Source organism: Nomia melanderi, chromosome 1, assembly GCF_051020985.1.
Source record: "Nomia melanderi isolate GNS246 chromosome 1, iyNomMela1, whole genome shotgun sequence".
In the NCBI taxonomy this organism is placed as follows: domain Eukaryota; kingdom Metazoa; phylum Arthropoda; class Insecta; order Hymenoptera; family Halictidae; genus Nomia; species Nomia melanderi.
The window spans coordinates 31,393,942-31,419,403 of record NC_134999.1 but is presented as its reverse complement, the minus strand read 5'-3'; the positions used below and the strand labels follow the sequence as shown (position 1 = coordinate 31,419,403).

Genomic DNA, 25,462 nt, shown 5'->3' with positions numbered 1-25,462 from the left:
GTCCGGCAATTGAAACTTCGCCGCGTTTTTGCTCGAGCGCACTTCAGGCTTTTCAAGGGTTTTCGGGCCGGGCGTGAAACGGGGATGACGCCTCGAGGACTGTTATCGAAATACGCTGTATAACGAGATAATGAACGTGACCCGTGTTCGGTGCTTCTGGCCTAGGATTTGGGAATCACGGGAAATTCGATTGGTAGATCGAGGATCTCTATGGAAATTCCTATTCTCGGGAGTAATAGATTTGAAAGAGGAAAAATAGGAAAATCGATGGAGGAAGATTGATCATTGAGAAAGATACAAAAAAATGGTGTTATTATAGAGCGTGGATTTTCCTAACAAATATTTTAACAGCTACGCTTTGGATATTTCGTATATTTTTCGTATCGCGTGCATTCTGCGCAACTGTGCACTTTTAAATTCCCCTTAAATGTATAAAAATCAGCAGTTTTCTAATTGGGAACGCCAGCGGTTTTCAATGGAATGTTTTTTGGTAATTAGAGATTTTTGTAACGCGCCTGTCGGCTAGGCGGGATGGACGAAGGTATTTTTGGCGTGATTTTTTCCCTGTTGTTTCCATTGGCGAACGGTTCCTCGGAAGTTTGGGGATGGAATTAGAACTCCGGAATAACGAGGCAAATAGATTCCGAAGTTCAGCAACTGTACTGGATTGTCGAGAAGTATTTTGAACCCCCGTATTGTTCAGAACTTCGGACTTTGTAGCTCTGTCGGCTGTCAAACTTTAAAGTTTGGAATTTCAGTGCCCCGCGAAGACGCGATTGTGTGCACGGCGAGATTCATTGGGGTAGTTTTCAATTTTCTTAAGATTTCTTCTGCCTCTTGGTCTTGAACTTTAACAGTTTTCAACTTGCGCAACCTTCTAAATAAGTATACAGGTTGGCTCTGATTAAAATTCATTATTACCACGTTCGTTACCAGCGTCGCATATTTGCGACGATCAACGTTTCGTATTTTGTGCAGAAAAAAAGGGCAATTACATTTATGTGTATTTTCATATAATATTGTAAGGCATGATACAATATGGCGGAAGTCGTGGAAATTTTTTCTCTTGAGTATTATTTATATTCTGTAAAGACGATATGTTGTATTTAAGCAATTAACACCTACAACTTAGTTAATGTAATGAATTATCTACGTCTTTGTTTTAATGAAGTAACTTCAAATAGTCTGACTAAATAAATATATAATGATCCTAACAGTCTAACTGAATAAATATATTAAATTATTAAATGTAGTTTGAATAGTGATATATAAATTGCAATGTATTTTTTACTGAGCTAATGTATACATTCTGTTTCAGGAGGATCCATGACTCCCGAGCACAAAGCGACGCAAAACGGCACTAGCCTCCAATTACAAGTGAGTTTCGCCATTACCATTCGCGTTCAAACGTACAACAGAATCGGAAGTTAAATGAGAAAAAAAAGGAAAAGAATACTGTTTCAATTAATTGGAGAAGTTCATTCTATAACTTCCGTCAACTCCAATTATTTCAGTAGCTTCATTGATTAAAATGTTTCAGGCAAAACCATTGCAAAACAAGGGAAATATAATGACATTACCGGAAACTAAATAATTCCCCGTGGAAGAAATTTCTTTGTAAAGTACCAGATGACTTAGTTGGTTAAAAATTGCGAGTAAGCTCTAAACTAAAATTTATGAGTACAGTTTTATTGCCGTAGCTCTTAACGCGTTATATCAGGCACATTATAGCGCTTGTTCCTTTTAGGTAATATATACAGTGGCCTACACATTCTACGATCATAACGATTGCTTTCACTTGGAATATAGTAATAATCTCTTCTTCGAATTAACTCTTCGGAGCCTCGCAGCTGAGCAGGAATAAAAATCACTTAATAGAGAGAAATCGTAAAATCGGTACGCTCGACGTAAATCGACAAAATCAACTCCGATAATACGAAACACCTCGTAGTGTATTGAACGTAGAATGATACTATGCGAAATGATAACACGAGAAACAAAAGAACTCGTATACCAACAAAATAGATTTGAATTCAAAGCAACCGGCCAACTTCCGGAAGGAGTTCAAACTCTCGCGCCCGTCAATCTTGCAGCGTAAATATTTGTATGTCAATTACTCTCTTTCCTTCCACCTTCACAGAATCCAATTTGCCTCGGTCTGTTCCGAGTATATTTGCTCGTATAAGTTTGAAACACCGAGCGCCATCGCTCCGCCCCGGATAAAGCAATCCTTCGCGACGTGACACCTTTAAGGAACGCTTACGAGTTCGTGGCAAACTTTACCTTTGCTCTTTCTTCAGTTTCCTCTTCCTTCCTCGCCCGACATTGTGAAAAACCACTGGACTGTGCTCCGTGGCGCAGACCGTGAATCTGTGTACAGCGGTTGCGATGCTCGTAATCGTTCCGTTGTTAATCGTGTAAAGGGTTGATCGTCTTGAAGAAAGTATTGTTCTGTAAAGTAGAAAATTTAAAATAAAATTACAATAGGAAATTTCTCTAACGAATATTATAAAAAGCATTATACCATAGATGTGCTGTGCATTTTTTCATATGACCGGAGTGTCCAAATTACTTGAAAATAATTTTTCAGACAACTAATGCCGAATGGAAACGTTGAATGGCGTAAATAACTAGATAACAGTGTAACGTCAGCATTGCGATACCAAATAATAAGCAACTGTTCCCTTTTATCTTTGCCAGAAAGGAACAAGCAATACATTAAACTCCGAAGGTTTTCGTGACAGTCCACGTGGTAACAGACTGCAAATTGTTATCCATTTTTATGCAAGAAATATACACAACCCCCAGGTATAATTCCTTCCATAATATTTCTCAGGAAAAACTAGTTGCCATCGTAATTTTATGTTTCTCAACAATAACCTTAAAATTTTGAATTCTCCGAAAGAATGATTTATAAAAAATTTCCCCTTAACCAACCTATAACTCCGACTCTATAAATCTCTATAATTCTCTCAACGTCAGCTCTATCTTCCAGCCGAACCCACGAACGTCCGCCTAAAAAAGCCAGAACCTCCCCGAAACCTCTAAAAGCACAACCCCGGCGCAACAGTGGAATATTCCCGAAATCCCCGAGCTCGTTTGAAAAATTCATAACAATCAAAGACGAGCCCGCGCAGAGCGGCCGTCGCTCTCGGCGGAATCGTCCCGACGAATAATATTTTCCGAAGCGAGCCGGCTCGTCAAGCATCGAGCGATCGCTGGACGCCGCGTCACGTCGTTCGTTTCAATTCATCGGTCGGAAGAATGATCTCAATGGAGACCGTTTGCTCCAATTATTGGCCGCGTAATTCGTCCGTCTCGCCGGTGTTTCGCATAATTGTGCAATCGGCGCTCGATGCCTCTTCCCGAGCGGATCCTCTCGTAAATGCCCGGCCGGGAGAACAACGAATCATTGTAATCGTCGAAACGAGAACAACCGAGCGGAGCCCGCGTATAATGGCCGGCCTGTGTATCACGGTGACGACCGGCTCCTCGTTATCCTGTTGGAAGCCCGTGAATCACTCGACGTGCGAGAAATGACGAATTAGCGGCGTCGATAGACAGAGCGTTAGTCAGGAGGATCGTTAGTCACCGGCTCACACCTCCTCTGCCGTCGGTCCCGTTCCTCTTTAGTCGTTTCCCTTTTGCTCGCGTTCCCCACCATCGCCTAACGCTGCTGATCCCTTCCTTCTTCGCTCGTTCCTTTCAGACGCCGCTCGTTTCTTCCTTTTGTCCGCTGTTCCTTCCTCGCTCGACGATCCGTTCGACTTTCGAACCCGCCTCACCTTCGATCAATTACAGATCTCCTCTTTTTTTCGTTGTGTTTCGTTTATTCGCTTCGACCGGTTGACTGACACCAGAATTTCTAGCGTTTCGCGTGGTGCCGCTTATTCTTTCGTAATGAAGACGAATGACGTTCGTAATGACCGTTAATGGTTTCGCGTCAACGTTTTTGTGGTTGATATTATCTAGTTACGTAAATGTTTTTATTCGATGCCGATTCTCTTATTGCAATTGTTTTCGAGTGGTTTGACAGATTCGTTGTCCTCGGCGACTAGTGGGTTTGTTGGTATTTAATTGGTATGGGTGTCGTAGCGGTGTTGTGAACGATTTGAAAAATTGCTGGTTTTTATAGAGTTGTTTGTTTAATAAATGAATATGAAACTTTAATTGGAGAGTACTCAACGGCGTAAAAAGAACAGAGAGTATGGATGGAAGAAAATAATAGCGAACGAAAGCGTGGTTAGCTAGTGCTTCTTGCACGGTTGCTTATTGAGCAGTAAAAATGTATTTATTAATAGAAATGTTGAAATTATCATTTTAAATGTGCAATATTTTATGCTGCGGCTCTTTAACTTTTGTCGTAATGAATTACGATGTCGGTAGATAGCTGCAGACAGAGATAAGACAAGTTTATGTGATGCCGGCTGATAACCACTGACTAGCGAAGTCATGTATGCGTGAGAGCGTTGTTAAAATCGCACCTAGATCGAGGTTATTAGCAGCTGTGTAAGATGATTGTTACATTGTAGTACACACAGAACACTCGTTCATTATATTTTTCCTATCCGACTATCTATTCACAAAAACAGTTTCATTCCTCGACACAATATTGTGCATCAACGATTTAAGTTTTGAATTCGACTGATCAATCGGTGCTTGTAATTAACAAGAGAATAATCGTTAACAATCGCAATCGATAAAAATACAAAAGTACGTCTATATAGAAACTTTACCAATGAAGTTTTTGTTTTATTATCAATTATTAAACGTACTGTCTTACCACTGAATTTGTCTCTAAAACAAATCGTTCAAAACATCGTTTGAAGTTAAAGAAGCCACCACGACTGTTCATATATAGTTAACTGGTCGAAGAGCTGCCGCAATACAAACGAATCAATTTTCCAGCCGATTACCGAGACAGGATCGTTCAGTTTGAAAAGAATCTATATCCTCCGGCAGGCCACTTCCTTTCCCACTGCGCGGACCGAATGCCCGCGGCGTTTTTAGAACGTCGATGCGTTACTTAGGCCATTATTTAAGTGGCGCGCTAGGGGGACATTAAGTCGTTTGTGAAGTGCAATGCTATCACGACGTGTCCTTGGCGAACCTGTTATTGGAATTCATGGTGAGTGACACAAAAGAAGGGAAAAAAACCGTAACGACGAGCGCGACGCCTGTGTGCATTGTGTGGGAGAGTCGGTATGTACGAGAAATACAGTATACCACCTCCTGGCATAATGCGAGCCTCGCAATAGAATTACTATCGCGCTGGGCGTGCACGCGCGTCACTCTCTACCAAATTCGCTTTCTAACTTGCATCCGAACAATCGTCGATTAGTCGCACTCGAAACGCGTGACGACAATTCCCATGATTTCCTCTTAACATAGTAATCCTGTATCAGGCGTGATATTATTAGTAGTGTATAATGTAATACGATTAATTACTTTTTTGTGACTGATAATTTAGAAGTATTCATAAAAGTCAATATTTATATGACTTCTTTGGTAATAGAAATCGTTCTGTCGAGTTCCGGTCAGTCTATTTATTTCAAAGATTCTATAACTTTCTTAATTATCGGTAGAATCGTTTCGAAATTTGTTCTAAAATATTATGAGTAGTATAGGGGAATATTGAATATTTATCTAAACAAGTTGTTTCTCTGAAATTAATAATATTCTGGTTCAGATATTCTATTTGGAAAATGTGTAATTAGCTCAGCTGCTCTGTTTAAAATGGAGATAGCAAAAGCTCGTTTATCAGAGGAAGAGAAACTGGACACGTCAAAAGCCAGTTCACCAATTAGGAGCTAAAACGTTTCATTTATCCCTCCGCTTCTCGAACACCGACATTCTTTTTTTTTCCATTCGGCGTCGAAACAATACGAGACAGCGTCGCGTCGCCATTTTCCACGGTTCTCTCTCCGACTCCTTGCGTAATACGCTAGTGATTCACGAGTATTTACTGCCGCGCAGAACTGAGGTCAACATAAGCGTGACTGAACAGCAGAGCCGCCAATAATTCAAACGCGGTATCCCGATATATTTTTACGACAGATTTGCATTTAAATGGTTCGCGATAGTTGCCGACGAGCGTAATACTTTACAGTCGTCGAACATCGCCATAACGAATTCTTCGCTTTTCGGTGTTCGACAGTTCCCATGACGTTTGGACCGGCTGTCGTGAAATAGAAATGGAGGAACAATCGGCGCCAAGGTAAAAAATTAGACGAAAAAGGTTAGAAAACGAATCATCCTTTTATAATATCGTGATAGACTCGTGGAGGAGACTTCGAATATAGTTCAACGAGTTTAAATGTCAGTTTCTTTGAATCAGAATGGAGCATTATGTTTCTTGTTACTAATTTGTATGGTTCAGAGTTCATTTAGAGAAAGGAAGAGCGTGGAAATCGTTATTCTCCTAAAGTAGAGTATTGGCTTAATTAATATAAGTAGATTATTAATCATAAGTATTTTTAACGACATTAATTATGAAATTAAATTATCGGGCAAGGGATCAATGTGATAAGAGAATTATAAAAATTCAGTTCAAGGGTAAGATGGAAATTATTTAACGCTAAAACTATCGGAGCAGTCAATTGTCTCGCTCGAGAATTTTTATTTTGCAAGTATTTAAGTCACAAAAGCGTCGTTGCCGGAGATTTTTAATTAAATTCGTTTATTTGTATAGATACAATACCAGCAGACCCTTCGAATCTCAAGAAACGTGTTCTAATTTTGATAAAAGTTGGAAATGAGTCACCGTAATCGCTCGGTAATTTTAGCGTTAAAACGGTTAGGTTCGATGTGCAGATTATAATAACGTGACAGGTTAGCTGTAAACATATTATACATTCGTTGATAAATGGACGTGACATGCAATATGCGTGTCTAAATGTTATTTAATCCTTCCTTCCTCGGTTAAAATACTTAATGCCCGCTGAAAGATAATATCGTAACGCTACAGATGAATTATAGTTTGAACAACACGGAGAGAAGAATTGGGCTCACAATGGGCAGATAAGGAACTCGCAAACGGCGGGATAAAATGACTATGACTTCCGCGGAATTATAGTGCAATTAGATGGACTTCGTCAATTAAAAATACAATTCGCGTAACGAATTGCGCGAGCGGGTAGTACATACAATGCTGTGAACTCGCGTTAGATAAATATTTTACGATCGTAAGAAAATGGATACCGTGATCCTCGGTATACTCGGTGGCTTTCAAATAACAGTGTAGAGGCTTGTTAAGCCAATTGATGCCTCTCGTTCAATATCTCGTGAAAACTTTGTCGATGTCTAGTCTGCTAACCTTTATACACTCGGTGTCCATAAATATCTAGCGAAGAGAAGAAAAATCAATTTAAAAATGCGAGTATTACCATCATTGATGAAAGAACTTCAATGAAGAACTTAAAGTCTTAATCTAAATCATTAACACGTTCGTAGACGTGAATGCTATAATATTCAAATTTATAAGTCACATTATCATGCATTTAATTCTATATAGCCTTCATTTTTTCAAATTATTATGCACTTCAACCCTGAGAGTACTCCACTTACATTTCTTCTATTTTTGCAGCTCGTTAAAATGTTTGTCTACGAACGTAACTTCCATTTTAAGAATAATCCTATGCCTCAGGTATCCATCAAAATACTTACGTCACTCACTATAAAAACTCTTCACGTTTTCTCAATTAACGGATACAAAGAATAATAACAATTCAATTGAACCACCTTCCTAAGTATCGCATTTCTTTCCCTACCAATTAACCAATTCAATTCCGGCCGACCCTAGCTACATTCAAGGAGACATTTTAACTATTTCCGACTTGATACGTCATCCGGTTCCGCCGCGCCTATTTAAAGTTTTGTAGAGCTGCTGCGAGGCGTAATGCTTATTTCAGGGTTCAGTTGATCAATTCTAGCGAACGTTCAACAAGTTCCGCGCGCGGAAAAGCTGTTCGAGAAAACGTATTCGGGGTCGACGAGAGGCCAGAGGCCAGACTCGCAACTACTACACCTATCAGATCACTTAGCCAAGCTGAGGAATTCCGCCGATTGATCAATTTCCATTTGTTCTCGCCCAATTTTCTATTATTTTATTTCGTAATTCGTAACATTCTCGATTACTAATTTATTATTCGTCCATACGGTCGCAAGTAACCAATGAAAACTATAAAACGGTAAACCAGAAAGACACCTTTTGACCCCATGCGGTCGCGCCAGTCATCAATTCAACTCCCAACTGTTTATAAATGGCACGTTATCGACGGTTCGTCGAAGCGTGAAATTCAAGCAACTCGGTTAATCGTTATTACATTGTATAATTCCGTCGTCGCGTTGCGGGGATCGCGCGTCGATACAGTTGCCTCTTAAAGTGCCCTGGCGTCATGCGTCAGGCATGCGGCGCAGCCTTACAGGCCTTACACCATCGCGAGCGGACACGGAGAGCTCGTTATGTGGGCGCTTCCGGCAAGGGCATGGGACCTGATGTAATTGCATTTGACTGTCATTAGTTAAAATAACCAACGTGAGTAACGCGTTAAAAACGCACAATGGCTGCGTGCGCTCGCTGGAGGAGAAAATCGCGGCCGCCATTGTCGCTCGCGCGCCATTCGTCTCCGCGGACGCATTACTTACCGGCATAAATAAGCGCCGCGCTCCTTGTCAAAACGGAGGACCGTTTTGTCTTCATTATTGCACAATGTAATGCAACGGCGACGCGTTTCGTGAAACGGGAACAGATACGTCGCGTTCGTGTTAGGTGAATCGAGAGGGTTTCGGAGGCAACTTGCCGCTTGTTTGCGGAGAGAAATTGCGTGCGGAGAATCGGTTTGATTTTGAGATGGTTTTCAGGACGAGAGATTTCTTGGTTGATTTACAAATGATTTAGTAGATGAGATTTTTTCTTTGATTTCAGAGAGATGTTGTAGTTGAGTGATTGTTTGTTTGGTTTCAAAATAATTTTAACGATGAGATTTTTTATTTGATTTCAGAATGATTTTACGGTTGATAGATTGTTTGTTTAATTTCAAAGTGATTCGGAAGATGAAACTTTTTGTTTGATCTTAAAATAATTTTGTAGGTGAGACGTTTCGTTGGATTTAGAAAGATGTTTTGTTGTTTAAGTTGATTATATTCGTCGTCGGTGAGAATATTGATAATAAAGTGATCGCAGCGAACAGTGCTTTATATTTATTTCAAAGCTATATTTTGTTGTATAAATTTTCAATTTGAAACTACTGACAACACGATTCCACTGCATTTAATTCGGACTATTATAAAACTCCTCTCTTTAGTGGCGCACGGTACACGTCATGAAATAAACTACGTGTTTTCAGCGCAACGCGGTTATTGGAATCGAAATATTCACATACGTGACAATTTCATTGATTGTCTCTTTTTTTTTTAATGTCATTTGGTCCGAATAGCATGTGGTTTTGACAGCGGGCGGAAAACATTTTCATTAAAAGCTGAATACCGAGCTCGGAAAATTATTCCGTGAAACAGAATATAAATTGACGAGAAGACAGGTAAAATGAAACGGGACTGTTTAAACATTATTTAATTAAACGACTTTCTAACCGAGCCAAATAAGAAGAGCACGATTACTCGAACGGAATAGTATATTTAGTTTTTTCGTCTTTAAACGCGTCGCGGGAACGGTCTAAAGAGAGAAAATATGTAGCCGGGTAATAATTACGACTTCATCTTAAGTCTACTTACAATTTTGCTGCGAATGTTATTAAAAGCGGCAATATTTTCAGCCACCTAAGCCTTGTTTGCATAACAAACGGCGCGTTTCGCGAATAATTCCTTTCCTTGCACTTTCGCGTGCTTATCTTTAATGTTTTCTCCATTGTGCCGCTCTACTTCACTTTTCCCTTTCGCAAACTTTGCGTTAATTAAGCTGCGGGAAAAGTGTTGAGGGTAATTGCGTATTAACTCGAACAGCATTCCCGATTTTTCACTCGTCGCGTCTGTCGCCGTGAAATTCGCTCGGATCGATTGAAAGTTTCCTTGGAAAAGCTTCTCCAAATTGAACGTACCCGTAAACACGTAACATAACTAAATAAAAATTTTTCAAAATAATGAATCACTCGATAGTCCTTCCAATATACTCCAAATATATAACACAAAACTGTAATATCTGTAACATTATCTTAAACACAGCCTTAATCGTTCCAAATTCGAGTATGATAACCACTTTCCTCAAGAAGATGTTCCGTCTCAAATTCCGCGCAAACGAATAAATAGAAACAACCAAAGGAGAGGAAACTCGTTTCACGAATTTCACGAAAAAGCAAAGCAAAATATTTCCGACCCTTTGGAAGGGAATAAATCGAAACATGCGATCCGGGGGAAATTCGTTTCACGAATTTTACGGGAAAACAAAGCGAAGTGGATCGCTCGGCATCCTACGCGCCGAGACAGCCGGCTTTATTTAACTGTTATTAAATTTAATATTTGCAAAATTATTCCGCATAATCCATCCGGACTCTCTCGAAGCTCCCTCATCCCGCCGGAAATGTAAATCCGCGGTAGCTTCGTGCAACGGTTACCTAAAAAGGTAGAGGAAATCCTGATTGAAGAATTAAGGTCCACGGAAGTTTCGCGAGCAATTTCGCGAGGCGCATCGAGCCGCGCGGCGACGATTAGGTTAAACACTGATACAGTTAATCCGAGGCGGGGCTTAACAGGTGTTAAATGGACCCGTTTTCGAGTGTTTAATGAAATACCGTGGCTAACTAGTTAAACGCGTTAACTGTTCTCATTAGGTGACCACTTTGGTTGCTTAATCGCTTCGAAGTGGCCGATTTTCAGCCGCCCGGCAAGTTACACCGAAGTTGAACGCCGTCGGAGATATTGACAGAGGATTAGCGTCGTTATTGCGCTTCCTATAACTGGAGATAATTCGCCGGCAAATAATTATTCTGGATCTAAACGCCGCGAAAATGTATTTAACCCGCCGCCATCCGTGTCGATGTTTCCTTCCCGTGGTTGACGATCGAGCGCTTGACACAGTTAAACGGTCGAAATATTAACGCCTCGGCAGACTTCGTTACAAAATACTAGATTAAAATTCAAATTGAATTACAATTAGAACAAATATATTATATACAGAATATTAACGAAAATATTAACTCTATACCGTGTCACAGTTGTGACGAAGGCTTTGAACTGAGTTTGACGAATCTTATTTACTTCTCTCGAATATTTATTAAATATTACTTTTATCAATCGTTAACCTGTTGAATAATTCTAGTAAACTAACGATAAAACAGCTTCATCAGCTGCGAATGAAATCATACGGATTAAAAAAATACAAATAATTCAAATAAAACGAATTCCCATTATTTCAATGTTCGTCGATACGTTCAATCTACACCAGTTTCCATAATTATTGATAATTTTTCAAGCCCATAAACCGTCGCAAACGACTCGCTACACAGATCCATATTGAACTCAATTTCCAAGTAATACGTTCCCTTGCACGCCGCAAGATCAATTAAATCACTGATGCGAATCATTAACAGTTCATTCCTGTCTCCGTCCATCCGAAGTTTCGAATACGCGTTAATAACTTCGGTCACACCCTGGCAGCGAGCGCATGGGAAGAAGTACCGTTCGAATAATCGGGATCCAACTGTCCCGCTATCGAGAACAAAATCTCTAAAGCTACTTGAAACAAAGTTACAAGTTCCCGGTTGACGATAATCCGGAGGAGTCGACGAAGCAAGGTCGTTCATAATCGATATCAGAAGTTTTCCGTAATGCCCAGGGAACACTATACTCGTGGGTGTGTTTTAAGTATCCGTAAATCGAGATCCAGAAGTTCTTGCTCCTCTCGGAGTCCGCCTCTGCCCGAGATATCGCGATACGAGATACCATTTTTTTCCTCTCTCTCTCTCTCTCTCTCTCTCTCTCTCTCTCTCTCTCTCTCTCTCTCTCTCTCTCTCTCTCTCTCTCTCTCTCTCTGTCTCTCTCCCCCCCTCTCCTCAGCCTACTCTTCCACCGTAGCCCGAGTGGAATTACACGAGGCGCGTCCGTTGTGTCCTTGCAGACGACACCCACGTCGCGTTGCGAACACTTGCACTCCACACCCGATGCCTTATACCTTTTTATTATCCTCCTTCTGCACGTCGCCCGCTTTAATGCGCAGTTCACTTTTTTACCTGCAACATTTACCTACAGCGGCGTATCCGCCGCGCCGGGATGGCTAGCGCTTATTTCGACCCGGTCTAATGCTTCCGTTCCAGTTAGAGTAATTAGGCGGCTTAACGTTTAAAACATCCCTTTCGAGATTTCCTGGTTCATTGTTTGCGTGGCCCGCGTGAGAACATTTGGAAGTATTCGATGGGACTTTTTAATGGAATTATAATTGTACTTGATGTTCTGGGGACATTTTTGAGAGAAATTAACGGAGATCGATGATATGTTATTCAAGTGAGATGAAAATGTAGTTCACTGTCAATGGGATCGTTGTGAAACATTTCTGTTGTAATAGGTACGATTTCAGTTTCAGTGAGTACTGTCTTTAGTGAATTACAGTCGAATTATAGAGACGTCGCTCTAATTAAATGCTAATTTAATGGTTCATTTATTGATCCAGTTTAATTCGTAAAATATTAATATAGCAATTACTTGAATGATTTGCTAATATTAAACTGAACAACGGATGTATCTTCTTTTATTAATAATTCATCAACCAAATCGGCAACCGCTTTAATCAACGATTTACATAAAAATTCCGTTGTGTCATTACACTGAAAAAGCTCAAGAATCTTCCAATCTGTTTGGAAAAGCCATATCGAGGTCTCCATCGAACACCACCCCAAAACTCATTCCCTCGTTCCGACGACCATAAACTATTCTTAATTGCGACACACTCGGTAATGACAAGGGACTTCCTCCCAGAACAAAAAAAGAAATCGTTAACCACGCGTCCGCTGTTCCACCTACCGCGGCCTCGATTGCTGATTCCCATTCAACGATAAATAACGAAAAAGAAAAAAAACGGTGTCCCGGGCCTAGAACGGTTCCGTGAGGGCACGTGGACTGTGCAACGGCGGAATCAGACTCCTCACCTGTTCAGGACAGGTGCAAACCGGCTGAAATGATGGTGGCTGCGAGTCCTGCGCCGTGACCGGAAGAACCCGATGTGGGTTTTATTGAGGGAAAAAAAACACGGGCGATTCGGGACGAAATCCGAGCAGCTGTGTCCGTTGAGCATTTTTGACACTCGTGTGCTGTTCGTGTAATTATCGTACTGTACAATCATCTGGTAACATTGGCACGATGAACCGATTACTGATTACCATTATTATTTCAATCGTCTACATTGGTAACTAGATTTTCAATGGGTTGTTAATTAATTAGTGTTTATTGATATAATGTAGTGAATAAATAGTATCTAATGACTCAATAATATGGCAATATATTAGATGTTACTATTGGTTACTATATTACTATGATTGGTCGTTGTGATACAATAAATTCATAAATTTGAGTTACATTATAAATGATAGGGTGTTATAATATAGTAAATAGTAATATCTGTATATTACCATATCATTGTATTATTAGATACACATTTATTTATGTATACAACAGAACTTCGATCAAAAGAGTTGCTATTTTCTCTGATTCAAATTTCCTACGATCTTAATTAGTTTGGAATTCAATCATTCATACTGCAAGAATATTTAAAATATTCAATAATTTCGTCTCCGACTCGCCATTTATCTACTCGTGTAATTCAATTAGAGGTTATACCGTGTAAAAAAAACCCTGCAACGATAATGGGATATTTTTCATTCTACGTGATCCAAATGGGCTGAAATTATTTCGTAGTGAACCAGTCACTTCGCGTTATCTTAATGCCTTGACTGTTAACATTTTTACTACCGACGACTGTTCGGCCTACTGCTGGACAGTGAATAATTATGCAAATACAAATCTTTCAAAGCTAATTAACGAGAACTGCCGCTGAACAGAAACACCGCTTTTTTTCTGTTATGGATTCAGCGGGGAATTTACGAGTGTAAATTCGTTCTAGCGGAATGGATATTGCGGAGAAGTTAATCAGAAACGGGTGGGAGGAGCATGTAGGTGCCGTTTTATCCGTTGATCCGACGACATTCGTGGCGAAGTGGCGTTTAAACGAGGGAATAAAATTTTGCTTTGTAGAACGGAGACTGATTAATGTTTTCGAAGGCGTTTGAGATGAACGGATAAGATTGGAGTTCGCTGCCTCAGCGTCTGGCGGTGATGACTATGTAAGGGCGATCATAGTTTTACACGGTACGTAAAGCTAAGGGAGCCGCCGGGTCACAATGACGTTTTTAACGAGGCAATTCCGTACTGCGGCGGGAAAGGTGAACGCACGGACCTGTGTGTTGAATTTTTGAATAAATCCTTTCCAGTAGATTATTAACCCTCCGCGGGCGAAAAGTTTTCAAACGTTTAGAAACTTTTACCGGAAAAGATTGAATCACGCGTCGTTGTCTTTAATATCGGGAGAAAGGAAACCGCGTATCAATCTCTCGTTATTTGAATAATTCGATTATTCATTCGCGGCTATCGATCTTAGATGACAGCTCGAAGTTGTAATTATGACTTATTAGCGGTGACCGTAATTCTGTTCTTTATATAAAGACAGTTCAATTGAAACTATGGATACTGTTATTAGAAGGTATGGCATTATAATTAGGAACTCAATAACTCTTGCGTATCATTTCTTTTTCAATATTCTATTTGGAAGATTCGTTGAATTCAATAGAACGACACGTAGGTAATTAAGTGACTTATAAAATCGAATATTGAACAACGACTCGCTATTAATTAATTGAAGGAAGTAAAAAAGAATCTGGTTTAACCTCAGATCTACCATTACGTTAAATCATTTAACGAACACAAGCGAAAAGCATTATCTCTAAAGACAAATTGCTATCCTCGAGGAACGACAAGAAGCGAAATATAATTAAGAAACAAATTACTCGTTACAACGAATAAATTAAGGGTACACGAAACGTTATCCCCAATTAATATCGACAGTTTCACTTAAGGAAACGCTTGCACGTTGTTTCACAAGAAACGAAAGAAAAAACGATAGGGGGAAAGCGGTAAGGGGGCCGTGTAACACGGTGTAGTCGCCGGTGTTACGCGTGTTCGGTTATGCCGGCGTAAAAACGTAATTTAAATGTTCATTGGACATTAACCGGAATGAAGGAACAGTCGTAAAAAAAGGAGGAAGAAGAAGAAGAGGACGAAGAGGAGGAGGAGAAGGAGGGAAGAAGAAGCAAGGCCTGTACCGCGAGTCAATTTTCATTTAGTTTTACCTCGAAAGACGAGTTAACGATACCCGGTTTACGTACCCTTCGCGGGGATTGGCGCCGTTTATTATAGTGCAACCGGTTGTAATGGTCACCGGCGATCGATCGCAGTGCACACTGTACAAAATTATTACGTCATTATCCGCCGTTAAATCGCGATTAACTGCGCTCGCGGGGTAACTCAATTAAACGTTTCCTCGATACGGTAACCCTAATAAATATCAATTCGCTTCAATAGGGCCCCTTTTTTGCAGTTCCACTTAACGCGCCGCGGCTCGTATATCAGGCTCGTAAGGGCGTATTTAGTGTTTCAGGCATTTATTTCACTGCTCCTTTCAGTTACGGCAATCAGGGTCGGTGCAATATTTTCGAACGGACAGCATCGCCGTGCTCCTAGGCTTTATACCGTTGTAAATCGAAGTTCGAATGCCCGTGTAACCGTCGCGGTGTCAATCTACGGAGGACAGATCCTCGTGATCCTCTTGGGTATTAGGTTCAGCCCTTTGAGGACGATTGTCGTCGGTTTGGTGACGTCGGAGTATTCATGCTTCGAGCACGATGCGGTACAGGAGTTATTGAATTATTGGAACAATAGAAGATTGTTTAGCTCGCTCCGCTGAAGGTTTTGGATACTTTGGAACGTATCTTACAAAGTAATGCGAGTTTTTTAGGGTTTCCCGAATGGTTGTAGAACGAACGAGGCGGATAAATGACAAACTAACCATTGTGAGCATTCCTGAAGCGATTGTTGATTTCGTTGAGACATAACGGGGCTTTGGAAACAATCAAACGAACAATAGGTATGTTGTCAAATGGTAAAACAATGCGTTTAAAAGTTAACGAGTCGTTCCGCGCGAGTCCCGTCACAGTAATCAGTAATTCAGTTCTGAATTGAAGTCTCGAACGCGTATGGAACAACGTCGTTTGTAGAGTTTCGTAAAAAAAGGAGTGTGTTCGTAATAACTGTTCGTACTTTTCCCATTTAGAACTAATGGCGAAAAAGAGGAATTTCAAGCGTGATTTTACAGAGAACTCTGTTATTCTACGTTCGGAACTTCAGCCCTTTCGGGAAATGAAACTCCAGCAAGGGAACATATTAACTTCGAAATACAGTCTTCCAGAAATATTCAAATATTGAAAAATAATAAATTCATCAGGAAGCAGCAGAAACCATTCATAATTACAAAAATTCCTAAACTGTATCGATACTAATTATTCACACTTCAACTCAGAATCACTAACAAAGAAACTTCCTCAAACCTACTTTTACACGCCTCTCGAAATACTAAAACGTCAGAACAACCTTTCAAAGAAACCCTAAAATACAAACAACTAACACCCGAAACACAAGAAACTCAACTCAACCCTCAAAATCAAAACCTCCCCAAAACCACCGATACGCAAACCCCAAATCCCCTAACCAAAAGCCAACAAAACCCATTCCTCGACAATACCATTCAAGAAAAATCGAAAATCCCGAACGGTCGTTCGCGCGTCCCCGCGAAAAATAGTCCGCCGTAATTGTCCGCTCTCCTCCGGGTTCGTCGCTAATGGCGTAGAGAAGGAACGTAACGCGTGACGTTTTACACGACACTGTTCGTTATGACACGTTCCTTCCTCTCCATTCTGCGCGTTGCGTGGCCCGGGGCGAGGAACCGACAGTTTGACGGATCGATGACCCGGGCCGCGGCGATCGATCCGATCGGATCCGATCGGCCCGCATAGAGATTCCCGTGACAGGATTGCACGGAGGCGCAAAGGGCCCCATTATTTATGAGGGCGTAAATCAGGATCGAGCGGCGATCGGCCGAATCGATCACCCGTCAACCGCCTAACACCGGCGTTCCCTTTGTCGAGGAAACACTGACGAGCCGCCTACGTATCGCTCGCATATCGCCATCATCATCATCATCATCATCATCATCATCATCATCATCATCATGATCATCATCATCATCATGATCATCATCATCATCATCATCATCATCATCAGCATCATCAGCATCAGCATCATCCTCGTCGTCATGCTGATCGTCATCGCGAGTGTCCACGTTGCTGCTTCCTTACGCCGAAGGAAGGGGAAGAGATCCAGGGGAGAGATCAGCCAGCCAGGCTGAATTTGCATTTTTCTCGATCTCCGTTCGCCGGCGGAATCCTTCGACCCTCGAACCCGAGACTTATCTCCGGCTCCAGCCGGGAGACTTACGGCGACCCGCAGAGTTGTTCAAATAAAAGTGACATGTTTATTCGCGGGGATTGCGTAGGGTGGCTTTATGTTGCTGCCAGGGAATATACGCTGCTCAAACAGATCTGGGGGCTAAGTAAGGTATTGAGAGGTGTCCGCGGCACACCGGGACGATCCTAATGTCGCCGGAGCTGTGAACACAGCGGCCGCTGAAGACACGATGTTTAGACATTCGCGTTTGCAGGTGTATTAGAGCGTTGCGTGTGTTTGCGATGATTCCAGCGTGGACTTTGTTTCGACCTTTATGGGAGGCAGAAGTTTCTTGGTGCTGGGACTGACGCAAGTGCGAATGGGTTCTGGTCTCCTTGTTTCGAGATTATTGATTTCTTGGAAGTGTTGAGTACTATTGATTTTAACCCCTTGTCATGTAATAACGAGTGAGACTCGCGATGAAGATTTCTAGATTAATTTAACGAAAATCAATGTCGTTCATTGCCCATGGATCGAAGTAAAAAACTATTTGGTATTATCAATGTATTATCTTCAAATGAAATTTCCACTTAAGGTAGAATGGACAATTATGTTGCATTCCTTCCAAATGGATAGTAAAATGTTACACGAGCTTAGTAGAGAAAGTAAATAACACGTCAAGGGGTTAAAGAAACATAGTTTCGCCTGAATATTGTGATAAATATATGGAGATGACGAAAAGTATGTATTGTTACAATTTTTATTCCAAAAGTGACGCGAGGAAGAAAGGGTTGAGTGGAAAATTTCTTGTTTGGGATTTTGATAAGATGAGGATAGAGTAATAGTATTTTTAAATTGTTACGAATATTTGTCTGCTTTATGTTCCATACACTCGTGTTATAACTGCACAAAAACCACTGTTTGCTGATTACTGGTTGTTTGTATTGGACTTCTGATGTTGTTTCCGTACTATTTTCGTCTCGTTCAGACGCTCAGCAGCTACGCTGGATTTATGTGTAACCTTCTGTCGTCATAAATGCGTCTATAAAATTGTGATTTAATTACGTTGACGTTCGAAATAAATTATTCGGCTTTTAGTGCCGATAAAATTACTCTTCCATCTCGGAGTCGTAAATGGCGGTGATATCGGAAAAGCTGCAAAAAGCGTGGAGTTAACAGGTTCGCTTTTCCGAGCGGCCCGTATTTCAGACGTAAGATAAAGGCGTATCAGTGTTTCGCGAATTAAACGAACAGACGCGGGGGAACTTTTCGCGGGATTATATTATAGAAACGTTGAAACGTAAAGCTAGGAATACCGTCGAATGGAAAGGAAGATCGGGCTTAACCATTCATCCCGGGAGATAATTAATTTCAGGGCAATTCTCCGAGTAATAGTTATCGTCGTCGCCGGCGAAGGAGTTGTTACAAAATTCAGTTTAACGCCGTTACGGTTTTACAATTAAAAGGGCAATAATTAGCAGTAATTTGCCGCGGGATCCGCGACGCAACAAGAAACCCTTTGCCATCAACGATACCGTGGTCGCGGTCTAATTATTCGTGCTGAGCGTTGTTAATTGAATTACGCAATAAATCCCGATAATCGGGCATTAACGGGGAGTAACGGCCGAGCGATTTCTTAAGTAATAATTTCTTATGGCGTACATTGTAATTGATCGTCAGCGTGCATCGCAACCGGTTACGCCGCCATAAACGACGGTAATATCGTCGAAAAGCGCGTAAACCAGCGATCGTTAACCAGATCGTAATCCCCCGGCCAACGGAGATGGAATGAAAACTGATCCGCGATACGAAGTTTTATGGGTGTTTCTTCGTTTGAAAAAAATACATATATATACATATATATATGTGTGTGTGCGCGTGTGTATAGATGAGCATACGCAACTGATACGTAAATAAAATATTTACGCTGCGGCGGGATTAACAATTCCGTGAAACGTGAGTGGCTGCGAGTGTCCGTTTGATAATCCAGTTTTCCGTATACCTTTTTTTTTAACAAAAAAATTTGAAACGTAACAGCGCAAAATACAATTGTAGAACGAGTTCGGGCGATACGTATATTCCAACGTGTAATGGATTTATTCGAACATTGTCAGGAATTGAGTAGTGAATGAAATTTTGAAGTTAATGATCGATTTACCATTTTTCAGAATAATTGGACGATTCAGTGTTTTTCATTATTTGTTGATTTTATGTCTGGTGTTTGTATTCGTCAGTCAATTCATAAATTTAATTCGAACATAATCTTTAAACAGGTTCATTTATAAAAATTATAATATGAATTTTATAGTTTGAAAAATTGGCGATTCGACGTGACGAAAATTTCTCTTAAATGTAACGATTCTTATAGGAGTAATTTATAAAGTTTCAGCGATGTATTTCTTGTATAAAAATATTTCATTTTCCCACAAAGACTCGATGATAAATGTCTAACAAGATGGGAGCGTCCGAGAAAGCGTGAAAGACACGGTGCTAATGAATTCTCCAGAAACGAATTCTTTCGCGTGGAATCCGATTTCCATTCGACGAATAAAGCAACAATACTCTTTTTCCCTTGAGTTTCTTGCTCCAGCTTTTTCTGTAACAGCCGAACCGGAGACCAGATGCTGTGCGTACGAGAGGCCAACGCCGTAAATTATTGTTAAGTGCCGGGCAGCCTTGTGTTAAGTAACGTACACAAGCAGTCGGAATGTTCCTCTAATAAACAGTGCTCTGTGCTCGAATTCCGTGAATTCAATGCTCGTGAATCATCGTACTAACGGGGATACTCTCAAATCCATCGCGTCCACCATTTTCCCCTGCCTGCACGCTCGTATCGTCGCGGTGCCCTTGATACGCGTTTGATTTGTGAATTATTGATCGCCCCGCGAATGTTTCTACAACCATCAATTTTAATGCCACAGTTGGATTTAAACAAAAACTTGTTTACTTCATCATTGATCCCACCGATTTCTAATTAATCCAAAAACACTAAGGATTCATTCGAATCTTTATTCTGTATAGAATTCTTAGTAATCCGATACCGAATCTAATTTACATTTCCTCATATTCACTTTCCTTAAAATATCTTCCTTAAATCGACACGACCAAAATAGACTCATCAAATTAATACAAATCAAACTAGTAGTTTTCATTTAAATATTCAACTACGCACATCACCCTATTAAAACTGTATACAAGCATATATTCCCACTACTTGCTTTTTTTCCAATCGATATTCCGCCGCCCAATCAATTCGCTCTGCAATTTAACAAATCTCATAATCCACTAACCCAATTTTTTCCGGCAAATTAATGTAAATCGATATTATCCACGCAACCAGAAAACCGACGCTCTTTTCTCACCCACGTATCTCCGCGAAACGAGGCTGTTTAATATTCAAAATCTCGTGTCAATTAAATCGGACCGCGGAGGAGGAAGGTGTTCGTTAATTACCATATGACCACATCGCCCGACGCGTTCACCGATTACATCTGTCCTGGCGTAAATCAGATCTTACGTCCTCCCGCGATCAACGCGTGTGCCCATTAATAATTTAGCCTTCGCCATGTGCTTCATATTATCATCGCAGCGTTACGTGTCGCGCTGGCCTTGGCGTTTAACATCATCCACCTGAATATAACGTTCCGCCTAACGTTCGAGATAAGTCAGCAACACGACGGCTGCCGATCCTCTCGACTTATTCATATCGGTTAATTATGAATCGATGATGCCTTTCCCGCTGGCTCGGTTGAATCGGGTCACTTGTTATTAGCAGTAACATCGGCTCTTGAAAAATCATCGGCTCGCCGCGCGCCGTGATTTTTTTCCGCCGTCGATAAATCAACGGAGTGAGTCACGGCTAGCCGGTCCCCGTTCGCGAGACACGCGCGTTATCGCCTCCGCAAAGTATCAGTTAAAAACGTTTTAATCTCAATTACAAAGTTAATTACCGGCCGGCAGCCAGCCTGTCGATTGTCCACGTTCTATCGAAATTTTTATCGTGCCCGGCATCGGCTGCTCCCTTTCCCTCTGATTATCCGCCCGGCACTTTTACGGAATGGAACTGGTTTCACTTGCGCCGAGTAACACCGTGACCGTTCGCTCGACCGGCCGGCCGGCCGGTCGGTAGGAAATTAGATTTCGCGTAATTACGCCGAGTAAGTGGAGACGAGGGAATTTTGAAATAACGATCGCGATGCCGGCGTCCTCCGCTTATGGCGAAGTTCGCGGCGAGGCTATCTCTGGATCGATCGCGATTCGAACTGCCGCGGGGGAATGTCTTTTGGCAGTCGAAACTTTGATAACGTTCCCTTGTTTCACAGAGATTCGACTGTTTTCAGTTTTATTCGAGCTTACTTTGTACAGAAGTGTTTTGTTCTTGGGACATTTAGAGCTGTGGATACGTTAATTCTATGTTAAACCTCGTCTTAGCAATCGAAGTATTTGGGTTTGTTCAAACGTTAGTGTTGTTATTGCGATTTTTTGCTGTAGCACTAACGTTTAAACAAATCCAAATAGTTCTATTGCTAGTATAAGGTTTAATATGAAATTATCGTATCCACAGCTCTTCAAATTTTCTAAGAAATCTTCCTCTGATACCTTTTCGTATATTACTTTCAAAGCACGTATCAACGATCTTCAGGAAAAAGTGACAAACTATCTAGAAGAAAGATTAAAAATGGGTAATTACATAAACTCAAGTAAACATATGTTAAATGAATCTCATTTAAACTGTATAAATCTCCACAAACTTCTACCGAAACGTTCCTCCCCAAAAATCTCTCAAAATACCACTCGAATCTCCGCGAAACTACAAAACGACGTCCAATTATCACACTTCACATGCCCCGGACGCCAAACGTTCGGACAACTTGCAACACTCTCCCGTGAAACAGTTTGCGGCCACCGTGAAACGTTAGAATCATCCGTCTGGCGACAGATAGAAAAAAGGGGAAACAGAATCCGTGCTCCATTGCCGAAGAGAAAATCGCCGTCACGAAATCAATTTTTCGCGAGACGGGAATACTAAGGAGTCCAGCGGGCTCGGGGAGGAGCGGGACAGTTGCAGGTGGGAGAGCTGTCGTTCGGTTGATGTCGGGTGGCGGAATTAAAACGCCTGTTTCGGAATATTCCCGACGAGAAGCCGGAAGCCCGTGTAGCGACGGCGAACGTGACGGAACAAAGAATAGGAAGCGAGGGGGAGAAACGGGGAAAGGAACTGGAACAACGGATGGAACGGATTCGGAGTCTCTCTCGTTGTCTCTCCTTCTCTCCCGGTCGTCTCTGTCCCCCCCTCTCTCTCTCTCTCTCTCTCTCTCGCTTGCTCTCCGGTGTTCGGAGATGACGTCATAAACCTTATTTATATCCGCGCGTGTTTCAGGCGTACAGCGGTGCCGTTATTCGGGGCACACCTCGTTTCAGTTTGCGCGCGGATGCGGGCGGAAATACGTGGATACACACGCGTGCACGTTCGTGCCTGCGGTTAAACACGCACCGCGAGCGGCCGCGCGCGCAACAGCACATCCTACGCGAGAGGATTGCGTCATGCCGGCAGCTCCAGTTGTCGGGTTACGAAATCCTGGAAAATCTACGAGGGCCCTCGCGGCTCGAATCGACGATCCGCGCGATACGATCGATGGAAATGCGGTTGAATTATTTCTGTCGCGGCTCGGGAAGAATGTTCGAAGTTGCTTTGGGAGTTGTGCTCGGGCGTTTGAATTATGGCGCGTTACGCTTTGGGGATGGTTGACGTTGGTTTAAGTTTGCTGGGTTTTCTGGAATTGAAATTGGTTTTGGATGTAGTGCTCGGGACATGGTATTTTTTGGATATCTAAATGGTTGGGTAAATCGGTGCAAATAGTTGAATAAATGATTGTTGAAATAGTTGTATAAATAGTTACCTAAATAGTTACCTAAATAGTAACCTAAATAGTTACCTAAATAGTTACGTAAATAATTTGCTTAAATAGTTATATAAATAATTACCTAAATAGTTACCTAATACTTATCTAAATAGTAACCTAAATAATTGCCTAAATAGTTATATAATTAATTGCCTAAATAGTTACCTGAATTCTTACCTAAATAAATGCCCAAATAGTTATATAAATACTTATCTAATTGTATATCTAAAGAGATATTTAAATAACTATCGAAATAATGACCTAAACAGTTATCCAAATAATTATTTGAATTACTAGGCTATGCGTTAATTATTTTTAAAATTATTTAAATCTAAGTTCCAGCTGAACTGCACGTGAACGTTCGCTAATAATTTTCCAAAATAAGTACAAACTCTAACGAAAAATGATCAAAGAGAAAATTTCTCCCGGTCGGAAATAGAAAGCAAGGCAAATCCTCGAAGTGTCACGACGCAGCGAATTGTCCAGGAAAAAGCAAAAATTAAAGACTGTAGGGAATTCGGTTACGCTTTCGCGAGTCACGAGTACAGGGCAAGGCCCGGCCGGGCGGCGTCGTAATATTATGTCGGCCGACCGCGTGCGCGGTGGTTAACAGGAAACAGAGGAAATATAAAATGAATTACGGCTGTAGCCGGACACGTTTGTGTCTGCCGTCCTTTACGGTTAATACGAGAAAAATGCATATTCGTGTTTCCCGTGGACGATGTTTTAATCCTGTCCGCATCCACTTCGTCCGGCTGCAATGTAAGACAAGGTCCAGCTGCGAACGCGTGATTCAAACGTTGCGGGGGATATTAACATAATTCACTTTAACGAATGAACGTGCTCGGTTGACGCCTCGGTGTCCCCTGAGATCCTTAACTGCACGTTCGAGTCCTTTAGTATTATTTGATAACGGCTAATCGCTGAGATAAGCAAGTTTCGCGTATTACTATATAAGAATAACGTTAATCTCCAACGTCTTTTAGATAAAAAATATAATTCAGAAATATCTACAAGTGGTACCATAATATTTTATATTATTCAAATATAATTACTGAAAAACATTTCATTGTTTCCCGAGAAACTGAAAATTTAGACTCTCTGTAAGTTACCTTATGCGATACAAATTCTTCGAAGGTTTATGTAAATTAGTTTTGTCTATAACCTATTTTCCTAAATTTTACGCAACTAATAATAAGACAGGATATTACCGATACATTAATAATACAGACTTCCGACAAATTAAAGGAACAATTCAATCAACACAAATGAACCTTCGCAACTCGCTGCACCCTGCCATTACCCGAAACAAAAGGATATAATTCCGATGAATGGTAATTTCCGCGCAGTCCCAGCTCGCCGAAATGAAATGAAATTTCCCCGGGAAAGGAAAACTTGCTACCCAAGCAGAGGATTCCCGTTCTATCATCCGTGGCCACCGATACCGCATGCGAACAGCCGAAAAGCGGGACGCGGCCGTAGTGCCTTATTGGGTTCTTATGTTAAACAAAAACCATATATAATGGCACGCAACGTTCGGGCGGGGAATCGTTGGACGCACGTGTCCTTTCGGAATTTCATACGCTTCCATCCTATTATTTACGATGTAACGGAGCACGTAGTGACGCGAAGGAGAAAAAGAAAGGGACAAAGTCGGAGAGCAACGTTGGTCGAGCGCCGGGTTGGATGGAAAAGGGGGTGGCGGGGCGTGCCGGACGGGAGCGGTTAATGTAAAATCGAATTTCCCTCGGTCGGATGGAAAACAAAGTGGAGGGAACAAAGAGAATATCTTCTGCGAGGAATAATTTTGTATCGGCTACATCCGCTGGCGCAGTAGTTTCCCGATGGTTTTGAATAATTCACCGGGGACCGTTTTATTCCAGCGATATGTCATGCAATTTGTAATATTACAGAGTGAAATGTGTCTCCCCTATCCTTACTTCGACAACCTGCCGCAATTAGAGTGATACTTCGTAATTCCTATTCATCGCGAGCTGAGTATGTTCACCGGCGGGTAGCTAAACCCTTAGCACTGATGTCAACGGTGGAAAGTATTCGACTGA

At 41.3% G+C, this 25,462-nt stretch overlaps 1 long non-coding RNA gene across 11 annotated transcripts in view; it reads left to right on the top strand.

Moving 5' to 3' along the window:
* Nucleotides 1-25,462, top strand: part of LOC116428552 (uncharacterized) — an 84,267-nt gene that overhangs the window by 25,295 nt on the left and 33,510 nt on the right. For 8 of the 11 annotated variants that reach the window (XR_012998579.1, XR_012998581.1, XR_012998578.1 and 5 more), the window contains one exon: nt 1,319-1,377. This is a non-coding gene — a long non-coding RNA (uncharacterized LOC116428552). Of the gene's footprint in view, nt 1-1,318; nt 1,378-1,540; nt 1,656-1,747; nt 1,897-6,052; nt 6,218-25,462 lie in introns of those variants that run through there. The other 3 variants (XR_012998571.1, XR_012998570.1, XR_012998580.1) reach the window with 2 other exon arrangements.